The 15,136-nt window shown below is 37.1% G+C and overlaps 1 protein-coding gene across 1 annotated transcript in view; it reads left to right on the top strand.

The window, feature by feature from the left end:
* Positions 1-15,136, top strand: part of tafazzin (tafazzin, phospholipid-lysophospholipid transacylase) — a 118,776-nt gene that overhangs the window by 84,973 nt on the left and 18,667 nt on the right. The window lies entirely within an intron of this gene.

Raw genomic sequence — 15,136 nt, 5'->3', positions numbered from 1 at the left:
TATTACTGACTGTTGGAGCTACTGTAGAAACACCAGCATTATATATTACTGACTGTTGGAGCTACTGTAGAAACACCAGCATTATATATTACTGACTGTTGGAGCTACTGTAGAAACACCAGCATTATATATTACTGACTGTTGGAGCTACTGTAGAAACACCAGCATTATATATTACTGACTGTTGGAGCTAGAAACACCAGCATTATATATTACTGACTGTTGGAGCTACTGTAGAAACACCAGCATTATATATTACTGACTGTTGGAGCTAGAAACACCAGCATTATATATTACTGACTGTTGGAGCTAGAAACACCAGCATTATATATTACTGACTGTTGGAGCTACTGAAACACCAGCATTATATATTACTGACTGTTGGAGCTACTGTAGAAACACCAGCATTATATATTACTGACTGTTGGAGCTACTGTAGAAACACCAGCATTATATATTACTGACTGTTGGAGCTACTGTAGAAACACCAGCATTATATATTACTGACTGTTGGAGCTACTGTAGAAACACCAGCATTATATATTACTGACTGTTGGAGCTAGAAACACCAGCATTATATATTACTGACTGTTGGAGCTACTGTAGAAACACCAGCATTATATATTACTGACTGTTGGAGCTACTGTAGAAACACCAGCATTATATATTACTGACTGTTGGAGCTACTGTAGAAACACCAGCATTATATATTACTGACTGTTGGAGCTACTGTAGAAACACCAGCATTATATATTACTGACTGTTGGAGCTACTGAGAAACACCAGCATTATATATTACTGACTGTTGGAGCTAGAAACACCAGCATTATATATTACTGACTGTTGGAGCTACTGTAGAAACACCAGCATTATATATTACTGACTGTTGGAGCTACTGTAGAAACACCAGCATTATATATTACTGACTGTTGGAGCTACTGTAGAAACACCAGCATTATATATTACTGACTGTTGGAGCTACTGTAGAAACACCAGCATTATATATTACTGACTGTTGGAGCTAGAAACACCAGCATTATATATTACTGACTGTTGGAGCTACTGTAGAAACACCAGCATTATATATTACTGACTGTTGGAGCTAGAAACACCAGCATTATATATTACTGACTGTTGGAGCTACTGTAGAAACACCAGCATTATATATTACTGACTGTTGGAGCTGTAGAAACACCAGCATTATATATTACTGACTGTTGGAGCTAGAAACACCAGCATTATATATTACTGACTGTTGGAGCTACTGTAGAAACACCAGCATTATATATTACTGACTGTTGGAGCTAGAAACACCAGCATTATATATTACTGACTGTTGGAGCTACTGTAGAAACACCAGCATTATATATTACTGACTGTTGGAGCTACTGTAGAAACACCAGCATTATATATTACTGACTGTTGGAGCTACTGTAGAAACACCAGCATTATATATTACTGACTGTTGGAGCTACTGTAGAAACACCAGCATTATATATTACTGACTGTTGGAGCTAGAAACACCAGCATTATATATTACTGACTGTTGGAGCTACTGTAGAAACACCAGCATTATATATTACTGACTGTTGGAGCTACTGTAGAAACACCAGCATTATATATTACTGACTGTTGGAGCTAGAAACACCAGCATTATATATTACTGACTGTTGGAGCTACTGTAGAAACACCAGCATTATATATTACTGACTGTTGGAGCTACTGTAGAAACACCAGCATTATATATTACTGACTGTTGGAGCTACTGTAGAAACACCAGCATTATATATTACTGACTGTTGGAGCTACTGTAGAAACACCAGCATTATATATTACTGACTGTTGGAGCTAGAAACACCAGCATTATATATTACTGACTGTTGGAGCTAGAAACACCAGCATTATATATTACTGACTGTTGGAGCTACTGTAGAAACACCAGCATTATATATTACTGACTGTTGGAGCTACTGTAGAAACACCAGCATTATATATTACTGACTGTTGGAGCTACTGTAGAAACACCAGCATTATATATTACTGACTGTTGGAGCTAGAAACACCAGCATTATATATTACTGACTGTTGGAGCTAGAAACACCAGCATTATATATTACTGACTGTTGGAGCTACTGTAGAAACACCAGCATTATATATTACTGACTGTTGGAGCTAGAAACACCAGCATTATATATTACTGACTGTTGGAGCTACTGTAGAAATACCAGCATTATATATTACTGACTGTTGGAGCTACTGTAGAAACACCAGCATTATATATTACTGACTGTTGGAGCTACTGTAGAAACACCAGCATTATATATTACTGACTGTTGGAGCTACTGTAGAAACACCAGCATTATATATTACTGACTGTTGGAGCTAGAAACACCAGCATTATATATTACTGACTGTTGGAGCTACTGTAGAAACACCAGCATTATATATTACTGACTGTTGGAGCTACTGTAGAAACACCAGCATTATATATTACTGACTGTTGGAGCTACTGTAGAAACACCAGCATTATATATTACTGACTGTTGGAGCTACTGTAGAAACACCAGCATTATATATTACTGACTGTTGGAGCTACTGTAGAAACACCAGCATTATATATTACTGACTGTTGGAGCTACTGTAGAAACACCAGCATTATATATTACTGACTGTTGGAGCTACTGTAGAAACACCAGCATTATATATTACTGACTGTTGGAGCTAGAAACACCAGCATTATATATTACTGACTGTTGGAGCTAGAAACACCAGCATTATATATTACTGACTGTTGGAGCTACTGTAGAAACACCAGCATTATATATTACTGACTGTTGGAGCTACTGTAGAAACACCAGCATTATATATTACTGACTGTTGGAGCTACTGTAGAAACACCAGCATTATATATTACTGACTGTTGGAGCTACTGTAGAAACACCAGCATTATATATTACTGACTGTTGGAGCTACTGTAGAAACACCAGCATTATATATTACTGACTGTTGGAGCTACTGTAGAAACACCAGCATTATATATTACTGACTGTTGGAGCTACTGTAGAAACACCAGCATTATATATTACTGACTGTTGGAGCTACTGTAGAAACACCAGCATTATATATTACTGACTGTTGGAGCTACTGTAGAAACACCAGCATTATATATTACTGACTGTTGGAGCTACTGAAACACCAGCATTATATATTACTGACTGTTGGAGCTACTGTAGAAACACCAGCATTATATATTACTGACTGTTGGAGCCTAGAAACACCAGCATTATATATTACTGACTGTTGGAGCTACTGTAGAAACACCAGCATTATATATTACTGACTGTTGGAGCTACTGTAGAAACACCAGCATTATATATTACTGACTGTTGGAGCTACTGTAGAAACACCAGCATTATATATTACTGACTGTTGGAGCTACTGTAGAAACACCAGCATTATATATTACTGACTGTTGGAGCTAGAAACACCAGCATTATATATTACTGACTGTTGGAGCTACTGTAGAAACACCAGCATTATATATTACTGACTGTTGGAGCTACTGTAGAAACACCAGCATTATATATTACTGACTGTTGGAGCTAGAAACACCAGCATTATATATTACTGACTGTTGGAGCTAGAAACACCAGCATTATATATTACTGACTGTTGGAGCTACTGTAGAAACACCAGCATTATATATTACTGACTGTTGGAGCTAGAAACACCAGCATTATATATTACTGACTGTTGGAGCTAGAAACACCAGCATTATATATTACTGACTGTTGGAGCTACTGTAGAAACACCAGCATTATATATTACTGACTGTTGGAGCTACTGTAGAAACACCAGCATTATATATTACTGACTGTTGGAGCTACTGTAGAAACACCAGCATTATATATTACTGACTGTTGGAGCTAGAAACACCAGCATTATATATTACTGACTGTTGGAGCTACTGTAGAAACACCAGCATTATATATTACTGACTGTTGGAGCTACTGTAGAAACACCAGCATTATATATTACTGACTGTTGGAGCTAGAAACACCAGCATTATATATTACTGACTGTTGGAGCTAGAAACACCAGCATTATATATTACTGACTGTTGGAGCTACTGTAGAAACACCAGCATTATATATTACTGACTGTTGGAGCTAGAAACACCAGCATTATATATTACTGACTGTTGGAGCTAGAAACACCAGCATTATATATTACTGACTGTTGGAGCTAGAAACACCAGCATTATATATTACTGACTGTTGGAGCTACTGTAGAAACACCAGCATTATATATTACTGACTGTTGGAGCTAGAAACACCAGCATTATATATTACTGACTGTTGGAGCTAGAGAAACACCAGCATTATATATTACTGACTGTTGGAGCTAGAAACACCAGCATTATATATTACTGACTGTTGGAGCTACTGTAGAAACACCAGCATTATATATTACTGACTGTTGGAGCTACTGTAGAAACACCAGCATTATATATTACTGACTGTTGGAGCTAGAAACACCAGCATTATATATTACTGACTGTTGGAGCTACTGTAGAAACACCAGCATTATATATTACTGACTGTTGGAGCTACTGTAGAAACACCAGCATTATATATTACTGACTGTTGGAGCTACTGTAGAAACACCAGCATTATATATTACTGACTGTTGGAGCTAGAAACACCAGCATTATATATTACTGACTGTTGGAGCTAGAAACACCAGCATTATATATTACTGACTGTTGGAGCTACTGTAGAAACACCAGCATTATATATTACTGACTGTTGGAGCTACTGTAGAAACACCAGCATTATATATTACTGACTGTTGGAGCTACTGAGAAACACCAGCATTATATATTACTGACTGTTGGAGCTAGAAACACCAGCATTATATATTACTGACTGTTGGAGCTACTGTAGAAACACCAGCATTATATATTACTGACTGTTGGAGCTACTGTAGAAACACCAGCATTATATATTACTGACTGTTGGAGCTACTGTAGAAACACCAGCATTATATATTACTGACTGTTGGAGCTACTGTAGAAACACCAGCATTATATATTACTGACTGTTGGAGCTACTGTAGAAACACCAGCATTATATATTACTGACTGTTGGAGCTAGAAACACCAGCATTATATATTACTGACTGTTGGAGCTACTGTAGAAACACCAGCATTATATATTACTGACTGTTGGAGCTACTGTAGAAACACCAGCATTATATATTACTGACTGTTGGAGCTACTGTAGAAACACCAGCATTATATATTACTGACTGTTGGAGCTACTGTAGAAACACCAGCATTATATATTACTGACTGTTGGAGCTAGAAACACCAGCATTATATATTACTGACTGTTGGAGCTAGAAACACCAGCATTATATATTACTGACTGTTGGAGCTAGAAACACCAGCATTATATATTACTGACTGTTGGAGCTACTGTAGAAACACCAGCATTATATATTACTGACTGTTGGAGCTACTGTAGAAACACCAGCATTATATATTACTGACTGTTGGAGCTACTGTAGAAACACCAGCATTATATATTACTGACTGTTGGAGCTACTGTAGAAACACCAGCATTATATATTACTGACTGTTGGAGCTACTGTAGAAACACCAGCATTATATATTACTGACTGTTGGAGCTAGAAACACCAGCATTATATATTACTGACTGTTGGAGCTACTGTAGAAACACCAGCATTATATATTACTGACTGTTGGAGCTACTGTAGAAACACCAGCATTATATATTACTGACTGTTGGAGCTACTGTAGAAACACCAGCATTATATATTACTGACTGTTGGAGCTACTGTAGAAACACCAGCATTATATATTACTGACTGTTGGAGCTAGAAACACCAGCATTATATATTACTGACTGTTGGAGCTACTGTAGAAACACCAGCATTATATATTACTGACTGTTGGAGCTAGAAACACCAGCATTATATATTACTGACTGTTGGAGCTACTGTAGAAACACCAGCATTATATATTACTGACTGTTGGAGCTAGAAACACCAGCATTATATATTACTGACTGTTGGAGCTACTGTAGAAACACCAGCATTATATATTACTGACTGTTGGAGCTACTGTAGAAACACCAGCATTATATATTACTGACTGTTGGAGCTACTGTAGAAACACCAGCATTATATATTACTGACTGTTGGAGCTACTGTAGAAACACCAGCATTATATATTACTGACTGTTGGAGCTAGAAACACCAGCATTATATATTACTGACTGTTGGAGCTACTGTAGAAACACCAGCATTATATATTACTGACTGTTGGAGCTAGAAACACCAGCATTATATATTACTGACTGTTGGAGCTACTGTAGAAACACCAGCATTATATATTACTGACTGTTGGAGCTAGAAACACCAGCATTATATATTACTGACTGTTGGAGCTACTGTAGAAACACCAGCATTATATATTACTGACTGTTGGAGCTACTGTAGAAACACCAGCATTATATATTACTGACTGTTGGAGCTACTGTAGAAACACCAGCATTATATATTACTGACTGTTGGAGCTACTGTAGAAACACCAGCATTATATATTACTGACTGTTGGAGCTAGAAACACCAGCATTATATATTACTGACTGTTGGAGCTACTGTAGAAACACCAGCATTATATATTACTGACTGTTGGAGCTAGAAACACCAGCATTATATATTACTGACTGTTGGAGCTACTGTAGAAACACCAGCATTATATATTACTGACTGTTGGAGCTACTGTAGAAACACCAGCATTATATATTACTGACTGTTGGAGCTACTGTAGAAACACCAGCATTATATATTACTGACTGTTGGAGCTACTGTAGAAACACCAGCATTATATATTACTGACTGTTGGAGCTAGAAACACCAGCATTATATATTACTGACTGTTGGAGCTACTGTAGAAACACCAGCATTATATATTACTGACTGTTGGAGCTACTGTAGAAACACCAGCATTATATATTACTGACTGTTGGAGCTAGAAACACCAGCATTATATATTACTGACTGTTGGAGCTACTGTAGAAACACCAGCATTATATATTACTGACTGTTGGAGCTACTGTAGAAACACCAGCATTATATATTACTGACTGTTGGAGCTAGAAACACCAGCATTATATATTACTGACTGTTGGAGCTACTGTAGAAACACCAGCATTATATATTACTGACTGTTGGAGCTACTGTAGAAACACCAGCATTATATATTACTGACTGTTGGAGCTACTGTAGAAACACCAGCATTATATATTACTGACTGTTGGAGCTACTGTAGAAACACCAGCATTATATATTACTGACTGTTGGAGCTACTGTAGAAACACCAGCATTATATATTACTGACTGTTGGAGCTACTGTAGAAACACCAGCATTATATATTACTGACTGTTGGAGCTACTGTAGAAACACCAGCATTATATATTACTGACTGTTGGAGCTACTGTAGAAACACCAGCATTATATATTACTGACTGTTGGAGCTACTGTAGAAACACCAGCATTATATATTACTGACTGTTGGAGCTACTGTAGAAACACCAGCATTATATATTACTGACTGTTGGAGCTACTGTAGAAACACCAGCATTATATATTACTGACTGTTGGAGCTAGAAACACCAGCATTATATATTACTGACTGTTGGAGCTAGAAACACCAGCATTATATATTACTGACTGTTGGAGCTACTGTAGAAACACCAGCATTATATATTACTGACTGTTGGAGCTACTGTAGAAACACCAGCATTATATATTACTGACTGTTGGAGCTAGAAACACCAGCATTATATATTACTGACTGTTGGAGCTACTGTAGAACACCAGCATTATATATTACTGACTGTTGGAGCTACTGTAGAAACACCAGCATTATATATTACTGACTGTTGGAGCTAGAAACACCAGCATTATATATTACTGACTGTTGGAGCTAGAAACACCAGCATTATATATTACTGACTGTTGGAGCTACTGTAGAAACACCAGCATTATATATTACTGACTGTTGGAGCTACTGTAGAAACACCAGCATTATATATTACTGACTGTTGGAGCTACTGTAGAAACACCAGCATTATATATTACTGACTGTTGGAGCTACTGTAGAAACACCAGCATTATATATTACTGACTGTTGGAGCTACTGTAGAAACACCAGCATTATATATTACTGACTGTTGGAGCTACTGTAGAAACACCAGCATTATATATTACTGACTGTTGGAGCTACTGTAGAAACACCAGCATTATATATTACTGACTGTTGGAGCTAGAAACACCAGCATTATATATTACTGACTGTTGGAGCTACTGTAGAAACACCAGCATTATATATTACTGACTGTTGGAGCTACTGTAGAAACACCAGCATTATATATTACTGACTGTTGGAGCTAGAAACACCAGCATTATATATTACTGACTGTTGGAGCTACTGTAGAAACACCAGCATTATATATTACTGACTGTTGGAGCTAGAAACACCAGCATTATATATTACTGACTGTTGGAGCTACTGTAGAAACACCAGCATTATATATTACTGACTGTTGGAGCTACTGTAGAAACACCAGCATTATATATTACTGACTGTTGGAGCTACTGTAGAAACACCAGCATTATATATTACTGACTGTTGGAGCTACTGTAGAAACACCAGCATTATATATTACTGACTGTTGGAGCTAGAAACACCAGCATTATATATTACTGACTGTTGGAGCTAGAAACACCAGCATTATATATTACTGACTGTTGGAGCTACTGTAGAAACACCAGCATTATATATTACTGACTGTTGGAGCTACTGTAGAAACACCAGCATTATATATTACTGACTGTTGGAGCTACTGTAGAAACACCAGCATTATATATTACTGACTGTTGGAGCTACTGTAGAAACACCAGCATTATATATTACTGACTGTTGGAGCTAGAAACACCAGCATTATATATTACTGACTGTTGGAGCTACTGTAGAAACACCAGCATTATATATTACTGACTGTTGGAGCTACTGTAGAAACACCAGCATTATATATTACTGACTGTTGGAGCTAGAAACACCAGCATTATATATTACTGACTGTTGGAGCTACTGTAGAAACACCAGCATTATATATTACTGACTGTTGGAGCTACTGTAGAAACACCAGCATTATATATTACTGACTGTTGGAGCTACTGTAGAAACACCAGCATTATATATTACTGACTGTTGGAGCTACTGTAGAAACACCAGCATTATATATTACTGACTGTTGGAGCTAGAAACACCAGCATTATATATTACTGACTGTTGGAGCTACTGTAGAAACACCAGCATTATATATTACTGACTGTTGGAGCTACTGTAGAAACACCAGCATTATATATTACTGACTGTTGGAGCTACTGTAGAAACACCAGCATTATATATTACTGACTGTTGGAGCTACTGTAGAAACACCAGCATTATATATTACTGACTGTTGGAGCTACTGTAGAAACACCAGCATTATATATTACTGACTGTTGGAGCTACTGTAGAAACACCAGCATTATATATTACTGACTGTTGGAGCTAGAAACACCAGCATTATATATTACTGACTGTTGGAGCTAGAAACACCAGCATTATATATTACTGACTGTTGGAGCTACTGTAGAAACACCAGCATTATATATTACTGACTGTTGGAGCTACTGTAGAAACACCAGCATTATATATTACTGACTGTTGGAGCTACTGTAGAAACACCAGCATTATATATTACTGACTGTTGGAGCTAGAAACACCAGCATTATATATTACTGACTGTTGGAGCTACTGTAGAAACACCAGCATTATATATTACTGACTGTTGGAGCTAGAAACACCAGCATTATATATTACTGACTGTTGGAGCTAGAAACACCAGCATTATATATTACTGACTGTTGGAGCTACTGTAGAAACACCAGCATTATATATTACTGACTGTTGGAGCTAGAAACACCAGCATTATATATTACTGACTGTTGGAGCCTAGAAACACCAGCATTATATATTACTGACTGTTGGAGCTACTGTAGAAACACCAGCATTATATATTACTGACTGTTGGAGCTAGAAACACCAGCATTATATATTACTGACTGTTGGAGCTACTGTAGAAACACCAGCATTATATATTACTGACTGTTGGAGCTACTGTAGAAACACCAGCATTATATATTACTGACTGTTGGAGCTACTGTAGAAACACCAGCATTATATATTACTGACTGTTGGAGCTAGAAACACCAGCATTATATATTACTGACTGTTGGAGCTACTGTAGAAACACCAGCATTATATATTACTGACTGTTGGAGCTACTGAGAACACCAGCATTATATATTACTGACTGTTGGAGCTACTGTAGAAACACCAGCATTATATATTACTGACTGTTGGAGCTACTGTAGAAACACCAGCATTATATATTACTGACTGTTGGAGCTAGAAACACCAGCATTATATATTACTGACTGTTGGAGCTAGAAACACCAGCATTATATATTACTGACTGTTGGAGCTAGAAACACCAGCATTATATATTACTGACTGTTGGAGCTACTGTAGAAACACCAGCATTATATATTACTGACTGTTGGAGCTACTGTAGAAACACCAGCATTATATATTACTGACTGTTGGAGCTACTGTAGAAACACCAGCATTATATATTACTGACTGTTGGAGCTACTGTAGAAACACCAGCATTATATATTACTGACTGTTGGAGCTAGAAACACCAGCATTATATATTACTGACTGTTGGAGCTAGAAACACCAGCATTATATATTACTGACTGTTGGAGCTACTGTAGAAACACCAGCATTATATATTACTGACTGTTGGAGCTACTGTAGAAACACCAGCATTATATATTACTGACTGTTGGAGCTACTGTAGAAACACCAGCATTATATATTACTGACTGTTGGAGCTAGAAACACCAGCATTATATATTACTGACTGTTGGAGCTACTGTAGAAACACCAGCATTATATATTACTGACTGTTGGAGCTAGAAACACCAGCATTATATATTACTGACTGTTGGAGCTACTGTAGAAACACCAGCATTATATATTACTGACTGTTGGAGCTACTGTAGAAACACCAGCATTATATATTACTGACTGTTGGAGCTACTGTAGAAACACCAGCATTATATATTACTGACTGTTGGAGCTACTGTAGAAACACCAGCATTATATATTACTGACTGTTGGAGCTAGAAACACCAGCATTATATATTACTGACTGTTGGAGCTAGAAACACCAGCATTATATATTACTGACTGTTGGAGCTACTGTAGAAACACCAGCATTATATATTACTGACTGTTGGAGCTACTTAGAAACACCAGCATTATATATTACTGACTGTTGGAGCTAGAAACACCAGCATTATATATTACTGACTGTTGGAGCTAGAAACACCAGCATTATATATTACTGACTGTTGGAGCTACTGTAGAAACACCAGCATTATATATTACTGACTGTTGGAGCTACGAGAAACACCAGCATTATATATTACTGACTGTTGGAGCTAGAAACACCAGCATTATATATTACTGACTGTTGGAGCTCGAGAAACACCAGCATTATATATTACTGACTGTTGGAGCTACTGTAGAAACACCAGCATTATATATTACTGACTGTTGGAGCTACTGTAGAAACACCAGCATTATATATTACTGACTGTTGGAGCTACTGTAGAAACACCAGCATTATATATTACTGACTGTTGGAGCTACTGTAGAAACACCAGCATTATATATTACTGACTGTTGGAGCTACTGTAGAAACACCAGCATTATATATTACTGACTGTTGGAGCTACTGTAGAAACACCAGCATTATATATTACTGACTGTTGGAGCTAGAAACACCAGCATTATATATTACTGACTGTTGGAGCTACTGTAGAAACACCAGCATTATATATTACTGACTGTTGGAGCTACGAGAACACCAGCATTATATATTACTGACTGTTGGAGCTAGAAACACCAGCATTATATATTACTGACTGTTGGAGCTACTGTAGAAACACCAGCATTATATATTACTGACTGTTGGAGCTAGAAACACCAGCATTATATATTACTGACTGTTGGAGCTAGAAACACCAGCATTATATATTACTGACTGTTGGAGCTACTGTAGAAACACCAGCATTATATATTACTGACTGTTGGAGCTAGAAACACCAGCATTATATATTACTGACTGTTGGAGCTAGAAACACCAGCATTATATATTACTGACTGTTGGAGCTACTGTAGAAACACCAGCATTATATATTACTGACTGTTGGAGCTACTGTAGAAACACCAGCATTATATATTACTGACTGTTGGAGCTACTGTAGAAACACCAGCATTATATATTACTGACTGTTGGAGCTAGAAACACCAGCATTATATATTACTGACTGTTGGAGCTAGAAACACCAGCATTATATATTACTGACTGTTGGAGCTACTGTAGAAACACCAGCATTATATATTACTGACTGTTGGAGCTAGAAACACCAGCATTATATATTACTGACTGTTGGAGCTACGAGAACACCAGCATTATATATTACTGACTGTTGGAGCTACTGTAGAAACACCAGCATTATATATTACTGACTGTTGGAGCTAGAAACACCAGCATTATATATTACTGACTGTTGGAGCTACTGTAGAAACACCAGCATTATATATTACTGACTGTTGGAGCTAGAAACACCAGCATTATATATTACTGACTGTTGGAGCTACTGTAGAAACACCAGCATTATATATTACTGACTGTTGGAGCTACTGTAGAAACACCAGCATTATATATTACTGACTGTTGGAGCTAGAAACACCAGCATTATATATTACTGACTGTTGGAGCTAGAAACACCAGCATTATATATTACTGACTGTTGGAGCTAGAAACACCAGCATTATATATTACTGACTGTTGGAGCCTGTAGAAACACCAGCATTATATATTACTGACTGTTGGAGCTACTGTAGAAACACCAGCATTATATATTACTGACTGTTGGAGCTACTGTAGAAACACCAGCATTATATATTACTGACTGTTGGAGCTAGAAACACCAGCATTATATATTACTGACTGTTGGAGCTAGAAACACCAGCATTATATATTACTGACTGTTGGAGCTACTGTAGAAACACCAGCATTATATATTACTGACTGTTGGAGCTACTGTAGAAACACCAGCATTATATATTACTGACTGTTGGAGCTACTGTAGAACACCAGCATTATATATTACTGACTGTTGGAGCTACGGAAACACCAGCATTATATATTACTGACTGTTGGAGCTACTGTAGAAACACCAGCATTATATATTACTGACTGTTGGAGCTAGAAACACCAGCATTATATATTACTGACTGTTGGAGCTAGAAACACCAGCATTATATATTACTGACTGTTGGAGCTACTGTAGAAACACCAGCATTATATATTACTGACTGTTGGAGCTAGAAACACCAGCATTATATATTACTGACTGTTGGAGCTAGAAACACCAGCATTATATATTACTGACTGTTGGAGCTACTGTAGAAACACCAGCATTATATATTACTGACTGTTGGAGCTACTGTAGAAACACCAGCATTATATATTACTGACTGTTGGAGCTACTGTAGAAACACCAGCATTATATATTACTGACTGTTGGAGCTAGAAACACCAGCATTATATATTACTGACTGTTGGAGCTAGAAACACCAGCATTATATATTACTGACTGTTGGAGCTACTGTAGAAACACCAGCATTATATATTACTGACTGTTGGAGCTAGAAACACCAGCATTATATATTACTGACTGTTGGAGCTAGAAACACCAGCATTATATATTACTGACTGTTGGAGCTACTGTAGAAACACCAGCATTATATATTACTGACTGTTGGAGCTAGAAACACCAGCATTATATATTACTGACTGTTGGAGCTAGAAACACCAGCATTATATATTACTGACTGTTGGAGCTAGAAACACCAGCATTATATATTACTGACTGTTGGAGCTACTGTAGAAACACCAGCATTATATATTACTGACTGTTGGAGCTAGAAACACCAGCATTATATATTACTGACTGTTGGAGCTAGAAACACCAGCATTATATATTACTGACTGTTGGAGCTAGAAACACCAGCATTATATATTACTGACTGTTGGAGCTAGAAACACCAGCATTATATATTACTGACTGATGGAGCTACTGTAGAAACACCAGCATTATATATTACTGACTGTTGGAGCTACTGTAGAAACACCAGCATTATATATTACTGACTGTTGGAGCTAGAAACACCAGCATTATATATTACTGACTGTTGGAGCTACTGTAGAAACACCAGCATTATATATTACTGACTGTTGGAGCTAGAAACACCAGCATTATATATTACTGACTGTTGGAGCTAGAAACACCAGCATTATATATTACTGACTGTTGGAGCTACTGTAGAAACACCAGCATTATATATTACTGACTGTTGGAGCTAGAAACACCAGCATTATATATTACTGACTGTTGGAGCTAGAAACACCAGCATTATATATTACTGACTGTTGGAGCTACTGTAGAAACACCAGCATTATATATTACTGACTGTTGGAGCTACTGTAGAAACACCAGCATTATATATTACTGACTGTTGGAGCTACTGTAGAAACACCAGCATTATATATTACTGACTGTTGGAGCTAGAAACACCAGCATTATATATTACTGACTGTTGGAGCTAGAAACACCAGCATTATATATTACTGACTGTTGGAGCTACTGTAGAAACACCAGCATTATATATTACTGACTGTTGGAGCTAGAAACACCAGCATTATATATTACTGACTGTTGGAGCTAGAAACACCAGCATTATATATTACTGACTGTTGGAGCTACTGTAGAAACACCAGCATTATATATTACTGACTGTTGGAGCTAGAAACACCAGCATTATATATTACTGACTGTTGGAGCTAGAAACAC

The sequence above is a fragment of the Salmo salar genome, chromosome 15 (genome assembly GCF_965601325.2).
Source record: "Salmo salar chromosome 15, fSalSal1, whole genome shotgun sequence".
Taxonomy (NCBI): Eukaryota; Metazoa; Chordata; class Actinopteri; order Salmoniformes; family Salmonidae; genus Salmo; species Salmo salar.
This window is presented reverse-complemented; position numbering and strand designations above follow the sequence as displayed.